General features: G+C 49.0%; 1 protein-coding gene across 1 annotated transcript in view; it reads left to right on the forward strand.

Annotated features, from left to right (window-relative positions):
- The first annotated feature begins 344 nt into the window (after nucleotides 1–344).
- LOC111154233 (ATPase phospholipid transporting 8B1) overlaps nucleotides 345–18,441 on the forward strand; it is a 121,620-nt gene continuing 103,523 nt past the window's right edge. The window contains exon 1 of the mRNA XM_022513713.1: nucleotides 345–402. The gene's annotated coding sequence lies outside the window, so the exon portion shown is untranslated. The remainder of the gene's footprint in view (nucleotides 403–18,441) is intronic.

Here is an 18,441-nt window from a genome sequence, read left to right on the forward strand (position 1 = left end):
CCGGGAGGGACAAAGGGAGGGCTGACGGCCGGGCCCGCCCAGCCCCAGCCCCAGCCCCAGCCGCGGCTGCCGGAGAGAGACTGGAGGCACCACCCCGGAGCGGAGAAACCAGTTTGGCCGGTCCGGGGGTGCGGAGGGAAAAGGGCGGCCGCTGAGGACGGGCGCACGGACGCGGGGCGGGAGAAGGCGGGGGAGCCATTGGTGAGAGGCGAGAGCCAGAGGAGCCGCCGCCAACTGGACACGCTTCCCGGGGCCCAGAGCCAGCCCCCGTGCGCCATGAAGCGCTAGCGCGGCCGCCGGGTCTGGGGCCAGGCGGTGGCGGCGGCGGCGGCCAGGTGCGCAGCGAGCGCGCGGAGGGGCGCGCCCCCGGCGGATGTCCCAGCCCGGGCCAGAGAGCGCCAGGTAAGGAGGGGCGCGGCGCGGAGCCCCCAAAGTTCCCCACCCGGGAGATCCCGCGGTGTCCCACAGGTCCTCTGGCCGCCCCGGAGCGGGCGGACTCCCGGGATCCGGGATGCGGTGGCCCCAGCTGTCCGCGCCCTCCGGCTCCGGAGCCCACAGGGGTGGGATTCAGGTGCGGGCTGTAGGAAACTTGGCGGCCTCGGGGATGGAGAGGCGCAGCTGGCCGGACGGGCAGCTCCCAGGAGATGTCCAGGAGGTTTCACCTGCCGGGAGGAGAGGGAACTCGCAGGTGGCGTTTGGGTTGTTTGGGTTTGCCACGCACATGTCTGGGGTTAAGCTTTAAGGGGCGAGCCAGGCAGGATTTGCAGGCCCTTGAGGGGAGAGCCACTGGTTTTCCTGCCGTGTCTGCCGCGCCTCTGGAAGTCTCCCGTGGCCAAGTTCTGTTGGGGCCCCCTTTGGGAGCCGATGCCAAAGTGTCTGAAAAAGATCTTAGGACCTCATGTACCAGGCGCACCTGCGGGGAGGGATGGAGGGCGCCTGCTGCAGGACCAGGTACGCTCCTGGCATCTTTCGTGAGCTTTAACGCAGGTCGGGAGGTGATGGGGAATAGGGACACTTTTCCCGGTGATGGTAGAGTCGTCTCCGCCAACTCCGGTGGCACCGCCACAGGCCATCTCCTTCCCTCCCCAGTATGATGCCCGGCGCTGTCACTTCGCGGTTGTGCGTGCGGAGCTGCAGCTTGTCGCCGCGGAGGTTGCAGAGAATGGCGAGTGTTTTAACCCTCCGCTTCCGCACACACTCCCCAGGGAAAGAAGAGCCTTCAGTTGTCCGCCCAGCTTCTCCGAGGGGGTGTGCGCGTCGGGTCCCGGAACGCGGCTGGGGAGGCGGATTCGCCACAGCTGTAGGGGGAGGACGAGAGGACGGAGGGGATGCGGAACGCGGGAGGGGAGTTGACACGCGCGGTCTGGGGCCCCTGGGCGGCATTTCCGCCCCGCGAGTGCCCCCCAATCCCACCTGACTCCTCCCGCCTGCCCGCGGTGCCCCCGGCCGAGTCCAAGTCCTCGATCAGCGCCCGACGCCGCCGGACTCCCTTCCCGGAAACTGCCCGCCCGGTTGCGTGAGAAAAGATTCTCTCCCATCTTCCTGGTTGCGTTGCCTTCAGATTTCTGCCTCGACTCCTTGAGCATTGCAGGAGACAGCACAGGCGGCGAGCCTGGAGATCGCCAGGCACGCAGTAGGCTATGGGCGAAGGTTGACTGCTTTTAGGAACAAAAACTGAAAATGTGTGATAAAATCTCCAGGGATGGTGAATACTAGAGTGTATAAAAAAAGAAAGCACAAAATGTGAATTTTCACGGTCTCCAGAGCACTTTGGTGTTAGACCTAAAATGCCATTCGTTAATGTGGGGCCTATTGGGGAAGGCTTTCTGTGAACGTCCTATAAATACTTTCACCGTGCCAAAGATAATGAATGCTTATTAGCTGGTTCCTTTCTGGGGGAGAAGTCTGCCTGCAATTACACTCAGAATTTTCTTAATGACTTTCATTATGTGCTGGAGGCTTCCTTGTTGTAATTTTAGGTAAGAAACCTTAACCACTTTCTTCTTTGGCCGCTTGCTAGTGGCTGTGCTTTGGTGATTCTTGTCTGTTAGGAGGGCCAAATAAGGCTCTTGCGGCCTGATGCTGGTGAATGTACATGCCAGTGTGAGAGCAGCTCTGGCTGTTTTCAAGCTTTCCTTCTGGTTTTTAAGGAAAATGCATGCCAGGGTGCACTTGTTCTTGGTAGTGATGGACCTAAGAGATTTTTTCTCTTTAATTTTGTTTTTAAGGGGCACCTGCGTGGCTTTGTAGGTTAAGCATCTGCCCTCTGCTCAGGTCGTGATCTCAGGGTGCTGGGATGGCGCCCCACATCAGGCTCTCTGCTCAGCAGGGAGCCTGCTTCCTTCTCTCTCTCTCTGCCTGCCTCTCTGCCTGCTTGTGATCTCTCTGTCAGATAAATAAAATCTTTAAAAAAAATTTTTGTTTTTAAATTGAGACTTTATTTTTTAAAAAAGTTTTTTTTTTTTTTTGGAAGATTTTATTTGAGAGCGATAGAGAGTACAAGCAGGGGGAGCAGCAGGCAGAGGGAGGGGGAGAAGCAGGCTCCCCACTGAGCAGGGAGCCCTGTGGGGCTCCATCCTAGGACCCTGAGATCACGACCTGAGCAGAGGGCAGATGCTTAACCTACAGAGCCACGCAGGTGCCCCTAAATTGAGACTTAAAAATAATGCTCAGCATGGAGCCTGCTTGTCACTCTCCTTCTGTTCCCCTTCCCCGCCACTTGTGCTCTTTCTCTCAAATGAATAAATACAGTCTTTAAAAATGATTTGGTAAAGCAAATGGCTTAACAAAAAAGTCTGCAGACTTAAGGCTCCATGTTTGGCCTGGATTTCAGTCTTGGGGATCTTAGCATTCATGGACGGATCACCTCCTGCTGTGAGGTGTTTCCCTGTCTGCCTGCCTAACTTTCCGTCCTTCCTTCCTTCCTTCCTTCCTTCCTTCATCTTCCTAAAGCAAGGAGTAGTGGAAAACCTGTGGATTTAGATTCCCGCAGGATTTCATTCAGTTCTTTTACTTATTTTAAGTTGTATTTCTAATTTTTTATTATATTTACTTTTTATTTTTGTTTATTTATTTTTACCGATTTTCTTTCTTTATGAGAGATGGAGAAAGACAGGGAGGCAGAGGGAGGAGAGGAAGAAGCAGTCTCCCCATGGAGCAGGGAGCTTGATGTGGGACTCAATCCCAGGACCCTGGGATCGTGACCTGAGCTGAAAGCAGACGCTTAACAGACTGAGCCACACAGGCACCCTGCGTTTACTTTTTAAATTGTCTAAACTTAGATAAATTCCTAAATTTTCTGAACCTCAATTTACCCCCCCCCCAAGTTATTAACTTCCTTTGGTTGTTGTTGAGAGAATTAGTGAGAGAACAGGTGAATGTCCCTGAAACGTAGTAGGTGTTCCTATGTTCTTTCTTCATTTAAACTGCTATTTTAAAAATAGTATAATGCCCAGATGTTTGATGTATTTTTTTAAAAGATTTTATTTATTTATTTGACAGCACAAACAGGTGGGAAAGGCAGAGGAAGAAACTCTGTAGGCTTCCACTAAGCAGGGAGCCCAATGCAGGGCTCGATGCCAGGACCCTGGGATCATGACCTGAGCCCAAGGCAGAGGCTTAACCAACTGAGCCACCCTGGTGCCTGTTCGGTGTATTTTTAGTATTTTATTGCCTTGCTGGTTTGAATTCCTTTTCATAAACAACATTCATGAAATCCAGGTGATCCTTATAACTCTAGCGAGATTTGAATCTATTATTTATGTTTTCTCTTATGAATGCAGAGGTACTTGGTTTTTAGTTACTAGAACAAGTTTTGTGGGGTCCATCCGTGTCACGTATGTCTAAAGAAAGGGGTTTTTAAAGTCACTTAAGTGCATAATTTTAGATTGCTTTTGTATTTGCTTCTAGATCCCTCTCGTGGGAAGTTTCTTTGGGGGGGGCGGGGGAGTGAGTTTTCAGGTGTTTGTTGGCATCTCTCAATTAGCTTAATTGTATTCATAACACCTGTAGATGTTTTGTTACTTAAAAATTAATTTGCTGCCAGGGAGTTTTAATAACACAAAAAGAAGATCACTTATCCTTCATTTTGTTAACCAGATTATTCCTGAATGCCCGTCCCTGTGCCCAACTGAAAAGATTGCCCAATCTAAGATCTTGTCAGATCTGGTGTTAACGGAAGACTAGCACAGTGGAGGAAGAATCTAGAAAGCGTGTATGTATAATACAGTCTTGTTTCTTGTTCTTATTTTTCGAAAACGGAGAAATTATCATCTGATCCTAAGAATACATGAGTATTCTCCCTAATACTTCTGAATGCATTGTGCTTTTAAATACATTGTTTCCCAAACATGCACAACAGGAAGTATGTTCCATACTGGTCCCAGGGCCCCTGGAGCCCAGAGGCTGGTGATTTTCGGGCTTCGCAGTCCTTTGACCTAACTTGGAATCCGGATCTCACAGTTTGCTTAGCTGCATAACCTAGGCCAAGTTATTTAATCCGTCTGGCTTCAGTTTTTTAATCTGTAACATGGAATAATAATAATAATAATAATAATAACAACAGCAGCAGCAGCACCTCACAAGGTTTGTGATGAGTTCCAAATAGCAGCATGAATGCAGCGAAATTTAGCTTGGCACAGAGCTCGGTAAGACGTAGTCATTAATATTGGTATTGGGTTGGGGCGCCTGGGTGGCACAGTCGGGTAAGCGTCCGACTCTTGGTTCTGGCTCAGGTCCTGATCTCAGGGTCCTAAGATCGAGCCCTGAGGAGGGCTCCACACTCAACATGGAGTCTGCTTAAGATTCTTTCCCTCTCCCTTCCCCACCCCCCACCCCACCCACCTCCCCACCCTTGCATTCTCCCTCTCTCCTCTCTCTCTAAAAGTTGTTTTACTGTTACGTTGTCATTGGATTGCTCAGTAAATATTCATTGCTCACCCAGCAATTGCCTCTCTCCTAGACTATGTAGGAAACAGGAATCACTTTGCATGTTGGTATTTATTTAAAAAACATAGGTGACTGTTTGCACCAAGCCCTGGCAAGAAAGAGTCTCTTAGGGTAGGGGTGAGATTCTGAACCTTCACATCCAGGATTTGACTTCTGGAGCATAGACGTTGGGGGACAGCATGAAATTCAACTGGCCTTGGTGGCCTATGGACATGCCCACTCAGTCACAAACATGAGGTTCTGGGTTGTGGAGTTGCTTGGGACATATGGAGCACTTCTGGGTCTCCTTTACCCCCCACCTGTTATCTTTTTCCCTCGGCCTCTGTACTTTCATTAAAAAAAAAAAAAAAAATTACTCTTCCGTGTTCAGAACCCAGGAGTTTCTGGAACTTGAGTCTTCCCAAAAGGATCCTCGCCCTCTGTGTCATTTGTGGTGCCTAGTAAGCAGTGCTAATCAGAGACCCTTGGGACAGTCCCAATTCATTCATTCATTTAAAAAAATGCCTTGAGGATCTCTTCTCTAGGCTCACTGCCCTAGGGATTACCTCCCTGCTTTGCTGAAGCCTGTGAGCATAGCAGAGGGTCTGAGTTATGGGTTTGTTTGTTTTTTCTTTTTTGGCAAGAAAAGAGCCCGGGTGTTCTCTTTCCCTCTGGTCTCTGGATGTGTCCCTCTTAGCAAGGGGAGATGGTGAGCCCAGCCCAGTTCTGGCTCAGAGGCTCTGTGGTCCTTATCCATCTCCAGGCTAGTGAATTTGCACTGAAGAAGGGAGAGAGCTGGGCCAGGAAGCTGGCTCTCAGTCTGGGGAAAGGCATGGACTCCTGATGGGGGTGGGTGGTGGGTGCTGAGGTCACCCTTGTCCTGGGGCAGCCTTTCAGTGTCAGTGGCCACCTCCCCTTCTTGGCACTGAGAATCCTGTCATTCGGCATTGAGTACATGTGTATCCTGACCTTCGGCTGGTGGCTTTGCTCATTGACAGGGCTGTCCTTTATGGTTTTTTCTCTCTGCCGAGTGGCTTTTGTTCACCTGAGTTGAGGCTTGTTTGGCTTAGAACACACGGTGTTTGAAATCTGTTTTCTAACCTTTCCTTAGGTTGGGGGGGAATATGCTCCTTGGAACTGGTCAGGCACCCAGTATGGTCCAAAGAAGGACACTCTCGGTTTCTTCTAAGGAACTTTCTGTCTCCTCCGCCGTTCTGCCTAGTGGACCCTCTTTCTTAGCCTGCTGTTCTGAAACAGAGGCCTCATTTATCCATCCTGCCGGCTGCCCAGGAGATGTTAAAAGGCACATGCTGTGTGCCAGGCACTTGTCATCTGTTGGTGAATCCCGTCGATGAAGAGACACTCTTCGTGGGCCCACCCTCTAGAGAGCGGAGAGAAACAGTCGATACTAAAGGTGGTAAACAGGTATGATGTGGCCTGTCTGACAATAAGTACTGGGGAGGGGGAGGATGAACAGCAAGCTGGACAGGGTAGAGAGGCCTGGAGGAGGGGATCGAGAGAACAGGATGCCGTTGTCACTTGGAGAAGGTGACATTTGAGCAAAGACTCAGCAGGGACGGGGGAACCTTGAAGATCTGGGAACAGAGTGTCCCTAAAGGCATTGGGGACCAATTTCTCTGGGCAGAGGCCCTAATGTGCAGGTGCTTGGTTCCTGATTGGTCTGATGAAGCCCATGAACAGGTGGTTGGCTGTTCCTCAAGCCAGTGAGTGAGGAGGGGAGTTGGAGGAGAAGCCGGGAGCAGCGGGAGGGGGAGCCCCACCATGCAGGGCTTCCTAGGCGTATAAGGACTTGGCTTGGATGTTTTGACGTTGTGCAGGACTTGGGGGGTGGTTGGTGCGGAATGTTGCCCAGTGGAGTAGCATGATCTCTGGTCTGGTTGCATTGTAAAAGGGTCATTCTGGTTGCTGTGCTGGGATTGGGGTGGGGGGTGGTCCTAGGCAGGGAGACCAGGCGGGAAGCTGACCCAGGTGAGCTGTGGTGGAGACTGGGACCTGGGTGAGTCTCTGTGCAGGAGAGAGTTGTGGATATATGAAAAGGCAGAGCCAACAGGATTTCCGGACGGATCGGCCGTGGGGCGTTAGAGAGGAGCCAAAGATAGCTTTCTTGGCAGAACCTGGGTTGCAGATGGAAATCTGAGTTTCAGAATGCTGTAAACTCAATGGGCTGTGGTATAAAGAGGCTCTTCAGAAATATGCATATTTATGTAAAATCTTGGTCCAGAGGGCTTTACCTTTGTTTATCTTCAGAGCCTGTCTTCCTGCTTTGGTGGGGGTGGGGAGGGAAGACTGGTGTTAGAAAAAGGCAATGGTTTGCACAAAGCAGAGGCCTTTCCTGGAAGGCAGATGGTCTGTAATCCACAGGGTTTGCGGGGCAGGGGGGGCCCTGTGCTGCCGGAGGGAGGCGGCCGGCCTCTCTTGGGCTGCCGCTGGTGGTGCCGGCCCCTAGCTGTGCGTCTCCTCCTCGGGAAGACAAGCTCTTCCCACCTTTCAGATGCAGGCCTCCTCCCTCTCCATCCACATGCTGTTTTTTTTTTTTTTTTTTTTTGAGAGCAAGCAGGGCTGGAGGGGGGGTGGACAGAGAAACTCTTGAGCAGACTCCCTGCTCAGTGTGGAGCCTGAGGTGGGGCTCGATCTCCCCACCCCCAGGTCATGACTTGAGCAGAAACCCAGTCAGAGGCTTAACCAACTGAACCATCCAGCACCACCCCACCCCCAAACACACACACGTGGTCTTTTTCTTAAGCAGCTTTGTGGAGATAAAATTCAAGTACCTATAATGCATCCTTTTAATGTGTTCGGTCTAGTGGTTTTTAGGATATTCACCGAGTTGTGCAGCCATCACCACAGTCTGTTGTGGAACCTTTTCATCTCTCTAAAAAAGAGGTCCTGTGCCAGTTAGCGGTGGCTCCTGCTCCTTCCTCTGCTTGGCTCCTGGCGAGGTCCAGTCCACTTTCCCCACTCTGGACTCTGTGTATTTGCCTATCTGGACATTTTGCATAAACAGAATCCTACAACATCTGTTCTTCTGTGTGTGACTTCTCTTAGCAGAATGTTTTCTTTTGTTAAAGACTTTTTATTTATTTATTGGAGAGGGCAAGAGAGTGAGGGAGCATGGGGGGTAGGAGCAGAGCGACAGGGATAAGCTGACTGCGCTAAGCATCGAGCCTGACTTGGGGTTTGATCTCATGTCCCTGAGGTCGTGACCTGAGCCAAACCAAGAGTTGGATGTTTAAGTGACTGAGTTCCCCCACCCCCACCCTCACCCCCGGCCCGGCACCCCGCCCTGGGTGCCCCTGAGCAGAGATATCTGCATTGTAACATTTATCTGTACTTAATTCCTTTTCCTTGCTGAACATACCAGTTACTTTTGCACATGATGCGTTCTTGAAAAAAGACAGGAAATGGAAACGTTAGTCATGGACAGATCAACTGACATGTTACAAAGGGAATTGTTTGTGCCGAGAGAGCTAAGTGTGTATGTGTATATGCATGTGTGAGCGTGCGCGCGCGCGCACACACATACGCATGCATGTGCGTTAATTTGTTCTCTTTCACAGTTGACAAGTGCATGGAATCTGTGGTTGCATCTAAGGACCATGGCTTTCTGGTGTCCTCATGATTTTCTTTCATTGAATGATTCAACAATTACTTACCACATCCCCCTCGACATTCCAGAGCCTGTGCCGGGAAATGCTCGCTAATAGAAGGTTGAACAACACACACATGTCCTCTTCGTGGAACTTACAAGGGTCATTAGGGGTGGGGTGGCAGGACTAGATAATAAATAAAATGTTGAACAAAGGAAATAGGAAACCGATCTTAGAATTACCATCTGTGATAAACACTTGAAGGAAAATAAGACACTCTTTTTTTTTTTTTAAGATTTTATTTATTTATTTGACAGAGAGAGATCACAAGTAGGCAGAGAGGCAGGCAGAGATGGGGGGGGAAGCAGGCTCCCTGCTGAGTGGAGAGCCCGATGCGGGGCTTGATCCCGGGACCCCGAGATCATGACCTGAGCCAGAGGCAGAGGCTTAACCCACTGAGCTACTCAGGCGCCCCATAAAATAAGACACTCTTAAAAGAATAATGAGATCCTACTTAAAAATGGCCCCAGAGGAACCTGGATGGGCTGTTGATGGATGAGTGGATAAACAAATATGGTATATCCATACAGTGGAATGTTACTCAGTCTTTCAAAAGGAAAGAAACTCTGACACATACTGTACCATGAGTGAAACTTAAAGACCTTGTCCTTGGTTAAATAAGCCAAACTCAAAAGGACCAGTATGGTACAATTCCACTTTATGAGGTACCTAGAATAGTCAAGTTCACAGAAATGGAAAGTAGAACAGTGTTTCCCAGGGGCAGGGGAAGGGGGAATGGGGAATTACTGTTTAATAAGCATTTCAGTTTGGGATGATGAAAAAATTCTGGAGCTGGGTGATGGTCATAGTGGCACAACAGTGCAAGGTGAATGTACTTAGTATCACTGAACTGTACTCTTAAAAATGGTTAAAACAGTAAATTTTTGTTACATGATTTAACCACGATTAAAAAAAAATAGCGTAGGAGTGTCTCTTGGAGGAGATTATACTTGAGTTGAGACCTGAAGGATGAGAAGCACCAGTTAAGACTTCCCCTGGTTCAGCTGATGGGAAGGGCATGTGCAAAGACCCTGTGGTGAGTGCTCAGTTTGTGTTCTAGGAGCTGTGAGAAGGCCAGAATAGCTGGGGGAGGTCATGGTGAGGCCAAGAAGCATGAAATGAGGTAGGCAGGGACCAAGCTGATGGGAGGGCCTTCAAGTTTTTTTTTTTTTTTTTGACAGACAGATCACAAGTAGGCAGAGAGGCAGGCAGAGAGAGACAGGAGGAGGAGGCAGGCTCCCTGCTGAGCAGAGAGCTCGATGCGGGACTCGATCCCAGGACCCTGAGATCATGACCTGAGCGGAAGGCAGAGGCTTTAACCACTGAGCCACCCAGGCGCCCCAACCTTCAAGTATTTTTAAGCAGCAGAGTGACATGATTTGATTTCTGATTTCAGTGGGTAACTCAGACTATGATGTGCGGAATGCGTTTGGGGGGCAGGAAAGCAGTTGGATGTCCGTGAGGGAGAGGATGGAGGATCGGTGAGGACCAGGGTGACCGGAGTGGAGATGAGACATGGAGGATAGGAGCTGTATTTGAGAGGTGGGGTCTTGGTCTTGGTGTGGATCAGATTTGAGGACCTCCTAGAAGGAAGTGTCTGGTGAGGCTCAGATTTCTAATGTGAGCAACTAAAGATTATGACCTCAGAGGCAGAGGAGCAGGCAGGGAGGGGAAGAGTTTAGCTTCCGTCATGTTCAGTTCTAGTGGCTGGGACACCCAGGAGAGGCCAGAGGTCAAGCTTAGATAGGTTCAGAAAGCTTGGCTGGAGACACGTAGCTCTGGGAACTGGAGGTGTGGAGGTGAGTTTCTGGAGTTCCACAAGGACGTTGGAGAGCTTATGAAACCGGTGCATCCTAATCCTCAGGGTCAGGCTTTCAATTTTGATAGATTTTTGTGAAACCATACATTCAGCCTTTTTTTTTTAAAGTAATAAAGCATTTACATTTGAGCAAAAAAAAAAAAAAAAAAGCACTTGTACAAAGGCACTGGCCCTGCTTTATGGATAAAGAGGAGATGGAGGGCTGATGCAATATTGTCTAATACATAGAACAACTGTGCACACACCAAAATGTTTATCAGATGCAGGAAAGGGCCAGTTTGTTTTGAATGGGGACTTGATAAAGTCACCGGATTTCTCAGATAGTCAGGCATTTAAAATGTGCGGTGTATGTGTTTACTGGCCTCTTTTTGCAAGTGAAGGAGCTATAACCTGCCGGAGGCCTCAAAAACTGTAAGTTAAAAAACAAAAACAAAAACAAAAGAACCCCTGGAAGTTGAACTGTGTTTTCTCAGCTCCCAAGGTGAGGGTTCTTTCCAAAACCTCACAGCTGTGTTAGAAAAGCATTACAAAGGACCCAGAAATTGGTTAGCCAATGAAAATACAGGGCACGCAGTTAATATTTGAATCTCAGATGAACAGCGAACAAATTTTTTTTTAACATAAGTATATCCCACGTAGTATTTGGGACATACTTATACCAAAAAAAAAAAATTTTTTTTTTTTTTTTATCTGAAATTCAGATTTAACTTCACGTCCTGCATTTTATTTAGAAACACTACCCAGAATTGAACTTTTGGAACACAAAGATGTTTGCGATTTGAGGATAACTTGTGTTTTTGAAAATTGGGGGATTGGGTGGGAGGAGGGTTGATTTACTTGTTCTCTCAAAATGGCTGTGTTGTGTTACTTACCTGGTGTTTGATGAATATTCATTATTTGTGATAAACAGCAGCCCGGTGTTGGGGAAGGGCATTGGGGTCAGGAGATGTCTGATCTGGCCAAGTCACTGACCAGTGCTTTGACCTTGGCTAGTAGTAACATACTGTATATTTTTAGACCACTTCATTGCTTTGAAGTCCTCTCACTTGGCAGTTATTGGGCTGGATGGTACCCCATGGACCGGAAGAGCGACACAGGGGAGAGCAAGGTCTGGGTGGATGGTCTCTGGCTGGACCTGGGCTAGGACCCTCTTCACCACTTTGAGTTCAGTGGTGTCAATTAATTTTCAAAGCTCCCATTTCCTGTGCTTCCTGTCACGCCCCTACATGTGATAGCATATCTTCCTGATGTCCTTCTCTGCACAGTCTCCTATGCCATAAGATTCCAACTTTTAAAAGTTACATGGTGGGCATAATTTCAAGCTGTAAGTTAAGACAATGAAGCATAACTTCAGTTTTGAAGAGGAAGTTCCCAGCAAAGACCCAGCCGGAATAACAAAAGGAAATCTAGAGCGCTCCCACGCTACCCAGCCTCCGTGTTCTGGTGGGATTTTATGCTTACTTTTTATCAGATGAAGTTCTGTTTTATTTATAGGTTCCTTTGCATGTGTCCTGAGGAAATCAGTAAGCATAATATGGCTTTGATTGTACTTGTTAGAGGACTGAGGGAGCATACATGTTGGTGACTATTGTAAGAACCAAGGTAGGAATGGCACAGTGATTTTCAGTCTAGAGGACCCTTAGGATTTGTTAATATCACAAAGTTCATTGTCTTCAAATTTTTATGTTAGCATACTTCAAAGGGGCAGCTGGGTGGCTCAGTTGTTAATTGTCTGCCTTCGCTCAGGTTGTGATCCTGGGGTCCTGTGATCAAGCCCCACATCCGGCTCCCTGCTCAGTGGGGAGCCTGCTTCTCCCTCTGCCACTCCCCCTGCTTGTGTTCTCTCTGTCAAAAATAAATAAAATCTTAAAAAAATAGCTCAGGGACGCCTGAGTGGCTCAGTGGGTTAAAGCCTCTGCCTTCAGCTCCGGTCATGATCCCAGAGTCCTGGGATCAAGCCCCGCATCGGGCTCTCTGCTCAGCAGGGAGCCTGCTTCCACTTCTCTCTCTGCCTGCTTCTCTGCCTTCTTGTGATCTCTGTCTCTCAAATAAACAAATAAAATCTTTAAAAAAAATAGTTCAAATCTTTCAAACAATATATTTTTTTGATTGTATTTATTTCTTTGAGAGAGAGCAAACGGGGATCCAGGGGGGCATACAAGAGGGCTGTGCCTGGAACATACATAGAGCTGGATGCTGGGCTGGATCAGATCCGGACCCTGGGATTATGACCCGAGTTCAACCGACTGAGCCACCCAGGCACCCCTCAAACAATACTTTTATCCTAACATCCTGCTGGCCAGTCCTTCTGTACTTTAGAATTTGTCTGATTAAGCTCTAAGTGGTTAGGAATCCTTTTTCTGTCCCAAAGGGTTCAGTCGATGTTATCTCCTAGATCTGGTTGTATTTTAACCCCTTGTACTAAACAAAGATAATAGTATCTCTCCTTTGACTGTTGATTTTTTTTTTCTTTTTATAAAACTCCCTATAACATTTTTGGGGGTTCCTAGTTTTCATGAACCTTTAGATGACCACATTTATTATTGAAATGAAGGCTCTTAGATTAGAGGCTACCCAACAAAATTCCCAGCTCTTTCTCCCTATTTACGTTAAATTTAACTGGATCCTTTCCTCCCCGACCTCTGCCCACATTGGTCTCCACTTAGCAGGTGACCCTGAGATTTCTGTTTTATTTCTTTGCTTATTTCCTGGACTGGTGCGGGTCCCATCTTTATTTATTTTCTTTAAAGATTTTTATTTATTTATTTATTTATTTATTTATTTATTTTTAAAGATTTTATTTTTTTGACAGATAGAGATCACAAGTAGGCAGAGAGGCAGGCAGAGAGAGAGGAGGAAGCAGGCTCCCCGCTGAGCAGAGAGCCCGATATGGGGCTCGATCCCAGGACCCTGGGACCCTGGGACCATGACTTGAGCCGAAGGCAGAGGCTCTAACCCACTGAGCCACCCAGGCGCCCCTTGTTTATTTATTTGACAGGGGGAGAGAGAGAGAGAGAGCATGCACAAGCAGGGGGAGTAGGAGGGAGAGGGAGAAGCAGGCTCTCCATTGCGCAGGGAGCCCAACACGGGGCTCAATCCCAGGAACCTGAGATCATGACCTGATCCAAAGGCAGACACTCAACCGACTGAGCCACCCAGGTACCCCAGGTCCCATCTTTAGACCAACTGAGCAGCCTACATTTGCCCATATCCTTAGTAGCGAAATTAAAATGGCAGAATGATTAGTACTTGATAATCCAATGTTGTGATAGACTCTTTTAAGATTTTGTTTTTTTTTTTTAAGTCCTCTCTACACCCAGTGTGGGATTCGAACTCATAACCCTGAGATTGAAAGTTGTACCCTCTGAGGACTGAGCCAGCCAGCTGCTGCTGTGACAGACTCTTAAAAAGCCCAAGCTATTGTCTAAAAAGGAAAGCATTTAATGCAGAAAAAAAAAAAAAGGCTGACAATGATATATTTGATCATTAAAATGCTTTCAATAAGAAAGGAATGTTTTCATTCCTGAAGTTAATGGTGCAGTCGCTTCCGCTAATGTTACCTGATATGAAATGTCATTTCCCTCTTAGCTGGAATAAGACATCCCGCCCAAAATGTACAGTGCCGGGTTGGGGAAATCTTAACCCTACACCTTGGACCAGAGTCCTCTGAGAATGCCTGTTCCCAGGACTCCCTCCCAGCGTGCTTCTGCTTGCCTAAGGGAATCTGCTCCGTTTCAGTGGCTTTCAGTGCAATTAACACACCAGCTCCTGCGGTTTTCTCCCTGCCAGCCTGTCCTCTCCGCCCTCCGGGTCTCCGGGTCTCCAGGTCTCCAGAACAGCGCTGACCGCCCCCCGCCCCCCAAGCTGGTTTAGAATGACTCTTCTCCAGCTGGTGCTGAAGCCAGGAGCTTGAACTTGAACCATGACCCCTTCCTCCTCCACATTGCGCCAACCCGACCTCCATTTCCCTTTTTTTTTTTTTAAGATTTTATTTATTTGAGATAGAGCAAGCATGAGGGGGGCGGGTAAGGCAGAGGGAGAGGGAGAAGCAGACTCCCCGCTAAGCAGGGAGCCTGATGAGGGACTCAGTCCCAGGACCTTGGGATCATGACCTGAGCCGAAGGCAGACACTTAATGGACGAAGCCCCCCAGGTGCCCTGCGACCTCCGTTTCCAGTCCACCTGTTAGGTCTGCTGCTTCTACCTCCACAAGACCTTGAGTCTACCTGATTGTGTCCACTGCCTCCCCCTTGTTCAAGCCACCACCACCCTCCTTCTGAGCTCCCCTCTCCGCCAGGAGTCCCCTCGCTGATGTCTCCATTCCCAGTCCAGAGCGCTGCTCGGGTCCCAGAGCACATCTGTACCCAGCTGTGAAATTTTTTGTAGCTCCTCATGGCACTGATAACATTTACCTCCTTCCTGTGGCTTAGCAGGTCGCAGCCTGTGACCCCCTGCCAGTTTCACTCTTGTCCTGCTTCAGCCTCTGGAGCATGATGGCCCTTTCCTATCTCAGGACTTGCACATTTGTTGCTTTCTCGCCTGAAAAGCTCTTCCCCACAAGGGCTCCTTATCTTTTGCTTTTGGGACTCAAGTTCATTTCATTGGAGCATTCTCTGATCACCCCTCGTAAAAGTAGGTCCTCCTTGCTTCTTCTCGTCCCTTCCTGAGTCTGGAAGCTTCCAGAGAAGAGGCCACATCAGTCCTGCTCTGTGCAGCTCAGTGGCAAACGGAATGGCTGCGGCTTCTGTTTGATCACTATCTGTGGGATGTTAGTGGGAGTGGTTGCTGTCTGGGTGGCCGGGTGAGTGAAGGGAGACCAGCCTGCAGGGGTGAGGGGGCACAGAGAAGGGAGTTACTCAGGTCAGGGGTGTTCAGGAAGCTTCCTAAGAGGGGGTTTAAACTGGAGGACGTTCTTGAAGACTGCCTGGGGGTTCCAACTGGGGTGTGGAAAATAGTTTAAAGGGAGCCTAAAGCAGCTCTGGCCTCTGAGACACCCACAGCCACCCAGAAAAGTGGCTACTTCGACAGTGTAGACCACGGTCTTCTCAAACATGAATGCGTATATGATCTCTTGGGGAATCTTGTGAAAATGTAGATTCAGGGTTGGTTGGAAGGTGAAATTGTGCAACTCTCCCAAGCTCTGGACGATGCAGGGGCTGCCGGTCTGCAGGGCACAGAGGCTGGGCAGGACCAGCTTATTGTTGAAAGGACAGCAGCTCCATCCTTATGGGCCCTTTGAAAAGGGTGGAAGACGTGACTTCCATATTTTCTCTGAAAATTTTCTTCTGGACTTTTCTGTGGAACAAGGAGACATCTGATGGCTTCATTTTAGGTAACATCTTCCAGCTATGACTTGATAACTTTAAAGTTCTTATTACCCGGGCCTTCCAGTGTCATTAAGGAAGTGCACACATACACATTGTTGTTTCTGAGCCCCGATGTTCTGTCCTGTTACCTGTTGTCAAAGGACCACAGCAAGCATGTTGGCAGTTTGTTAGATACCAGGCCCGTAAATATCACCCGTCCTGTGTTCCCCCAGGTGCGTTCTCCTGTAATCTGCACCTTGTCTGTTTCACGGCTTCTCCACAGCATGTCTGTTGCTTGGACGCTCTATTCTCTGCTCCTTCTGGGCAATCGCCCCGCTCCCCTATCTGCCTGTGCATCTTTAAAAAAAGACAAACTAGTATTAATCCGGGCCAGTCATCATTCGGAGGGTAAATCTGTTTTCCTGAAAGAACCCTCTCATAGTCCAGACTGAAACAAAGGATTCCCTATTACCTGGAGCCTGCGTCAAGACGTGTAAACCAGCAGTGACTGGGGAGTTGTCTGTGGGGGGGGTGTTCAGTCTGAAGGTCTTCAACTCAGCTGCACATGGGAGTCACCTGGGGAGCGTCAGCTGTATTGATGCCCTGAGTCCCCCATGTGGTGGTGGTGGTGGGGGGAGGTGGGGGGATTGAGCGCTGGGGGTCGCCCAGGTGGGGTACATCTGGGGGTTTCCAGTGCATAGTGGAGGCAGAGAATTGCCTGGAAAGTAGACACTGGAGAAGTCTGCCCTCTATGGGATGTCTTTTAGTGTGTCCGAAGGTCACGGGGGCTTGTGGAAATGCCGGGGTATCAGCATATGGGGGAAGGGATTGAAATAAACAAGCCAAAGTGTCACTCGGACTCAGGACTGGGTTCTGAGATTGCAGCAGCTGTGGGCAGGCTTGATGGAGTCCCAGCCTCAGCTCACGTCTCCGCTGGGATTTGCTGATGACAAAATACTTTCACCTGCAGTATCTTCAGGTCACAAGAATTCTAAAGAGAGGGCAGGCTGCCTTTGCCCCATCTGTCCTTTCCTTGAGGGACACAATTCTTTGTCATCGGAGATTCCCCTGTGGTGTTGTCCTGGCCTGGAGCCCCTCCCAGCCTGTCCCCAGGCTGCGTTAAGGACCAGGCTCCCAAGGCAGCCAGAGCATCTCCTGGCACTTTATTAAACTGTGACAGTCTGTGATGGCTTCTCCCCTTTTAAGGGTCATGATCATGGTAGCCCCTTCTCCCAAAGGGTCTGTAACCCAGTAGGCAGTCACTAACTGATGATTTCTTCCATCCATCCGTCACTGCTTTCCTGGGGACACAGCGCGGGGAGGTGAAATACAGTCCAGCACTCACCTCCCTTAACCGTTCAGAGCCCCAGATTCCTCTCACAAAAATGAAGAGTTTGGAAATTTTCTCTAACATCTCTTACAGCTCTGAAATAGGTGGTTCTGTTTTATCATTTTAACTCTTTATTGCAAAAACTCAACAAAGCTCTCCGGGCGGGTGTGAAACAGTCTTTTTTTTTTTTTTTTTTTTTAAAGATTTTATTTATTTATTTGACAGATCACAAGTAGGCAGAGAGGCAGGGAGAGAGAGAGGAAGGGAAGCAGGCTCCCTGCTGAGCAGAGAGCCTGATGCAGGGCTTGATCTCAGGACCCTGGGATCATGACCTGAGCTCAAGGCAGAGGCTTTAACCCACTGAGCCACCCAGGTGCCCCGGGTGTGAAACAGTCTTAAGAAGATAAAGTACAGGTATGATGGGCAGGAGCAGAAATTCCTATGTCCCTTCAGCATGGACCAGGGACCCAGTCCTGACTGCAGTGCGTTAGTGTCCCCTCGGGAAGTTGAGAAAGTAGAAACTCCAGGGTCAGACCCTTTTCGGACCTTCCCCAAGTGATTCTGATGTAAACCAACTGGTGTTCGAGGGTCTCTTCTGTTCTTCTGGAGGTTACTCCCATCTGACCAACAGTGGTTACATGAGTGGACTTCAAGTCCATTTTTATGAATTTTAAGCAGCTGGCCAACCCCCAGCAGCCCCGTTGGGCCCTGGCCGGCGACATGCATTGTACACACGTTGCTGAGACCAGCAAGGGGCCTTCTGTCCAGATCATGAGGGAATCAGGGACGTGGCTGCTTACACCTGACTCTTGACCCTATAGACATCACTTCCTAATCAGGGTGAGGAGGAGGGGTGGGTGTGGGCAAACAGAAGAGAGGAAGACATGGGAAACCATATACATCTTCCTCCTCTTGGGTAAAACTATTCACAGAAAAAATAAGTTCACACATGGTGTACAATATTGATTGCAAGGCAGCCCCTTTGGCTAAAGCCAGTGAAAAGATTTTGAGGCTTGGGGTGCCAGGGTGGCCTGGTCCGTTGAGCGGCTCACTCTTGGTTTCCACTCAGGTCATGATCTCAGGGTTCTGGAATGGAGCCCTGCATCGGGCTCTGCGCTCAGTGGGGAGTCTGTTAGAAATTCTCTCCCTCCCTTTCCCTCTGTCCCCCTTACCACTCCCCCCTCCAATTTTCTCAGGCATGCACTCTCTTCCCTCTTTCTACAATAAATGAATCTTAAAAGATTTTAAGGGTTGTAAAATGGGATCATTTCTCTGGCCTTGTGTGTGACTGGCAAACGATTGAAAATTCACATTGCTGATGTAATTTTGACTCTCCCCGCCCCAACACACACCTTCCCAGAAGTCCTCTTTTTCTTGGTCTCTGCACGCAACC

This window comes from Enhydra lutris, unplaced genomic scaffold, assembly GCF_002288905.1.
Source record: "Enhydra lutris kenyoni isolate GAN:26980312 unplaced genomic scaffold, ASM228890v2 scaffoldscaffold36, whole genome shotgun sequence".
Classification (NCBI taxonomy): domain Eukaryota; kingdom Metazoa; phylum Chordata; class Mammalia; order Carnivora; family Mustelidae; genus Enhydra; species Enhydra lutris.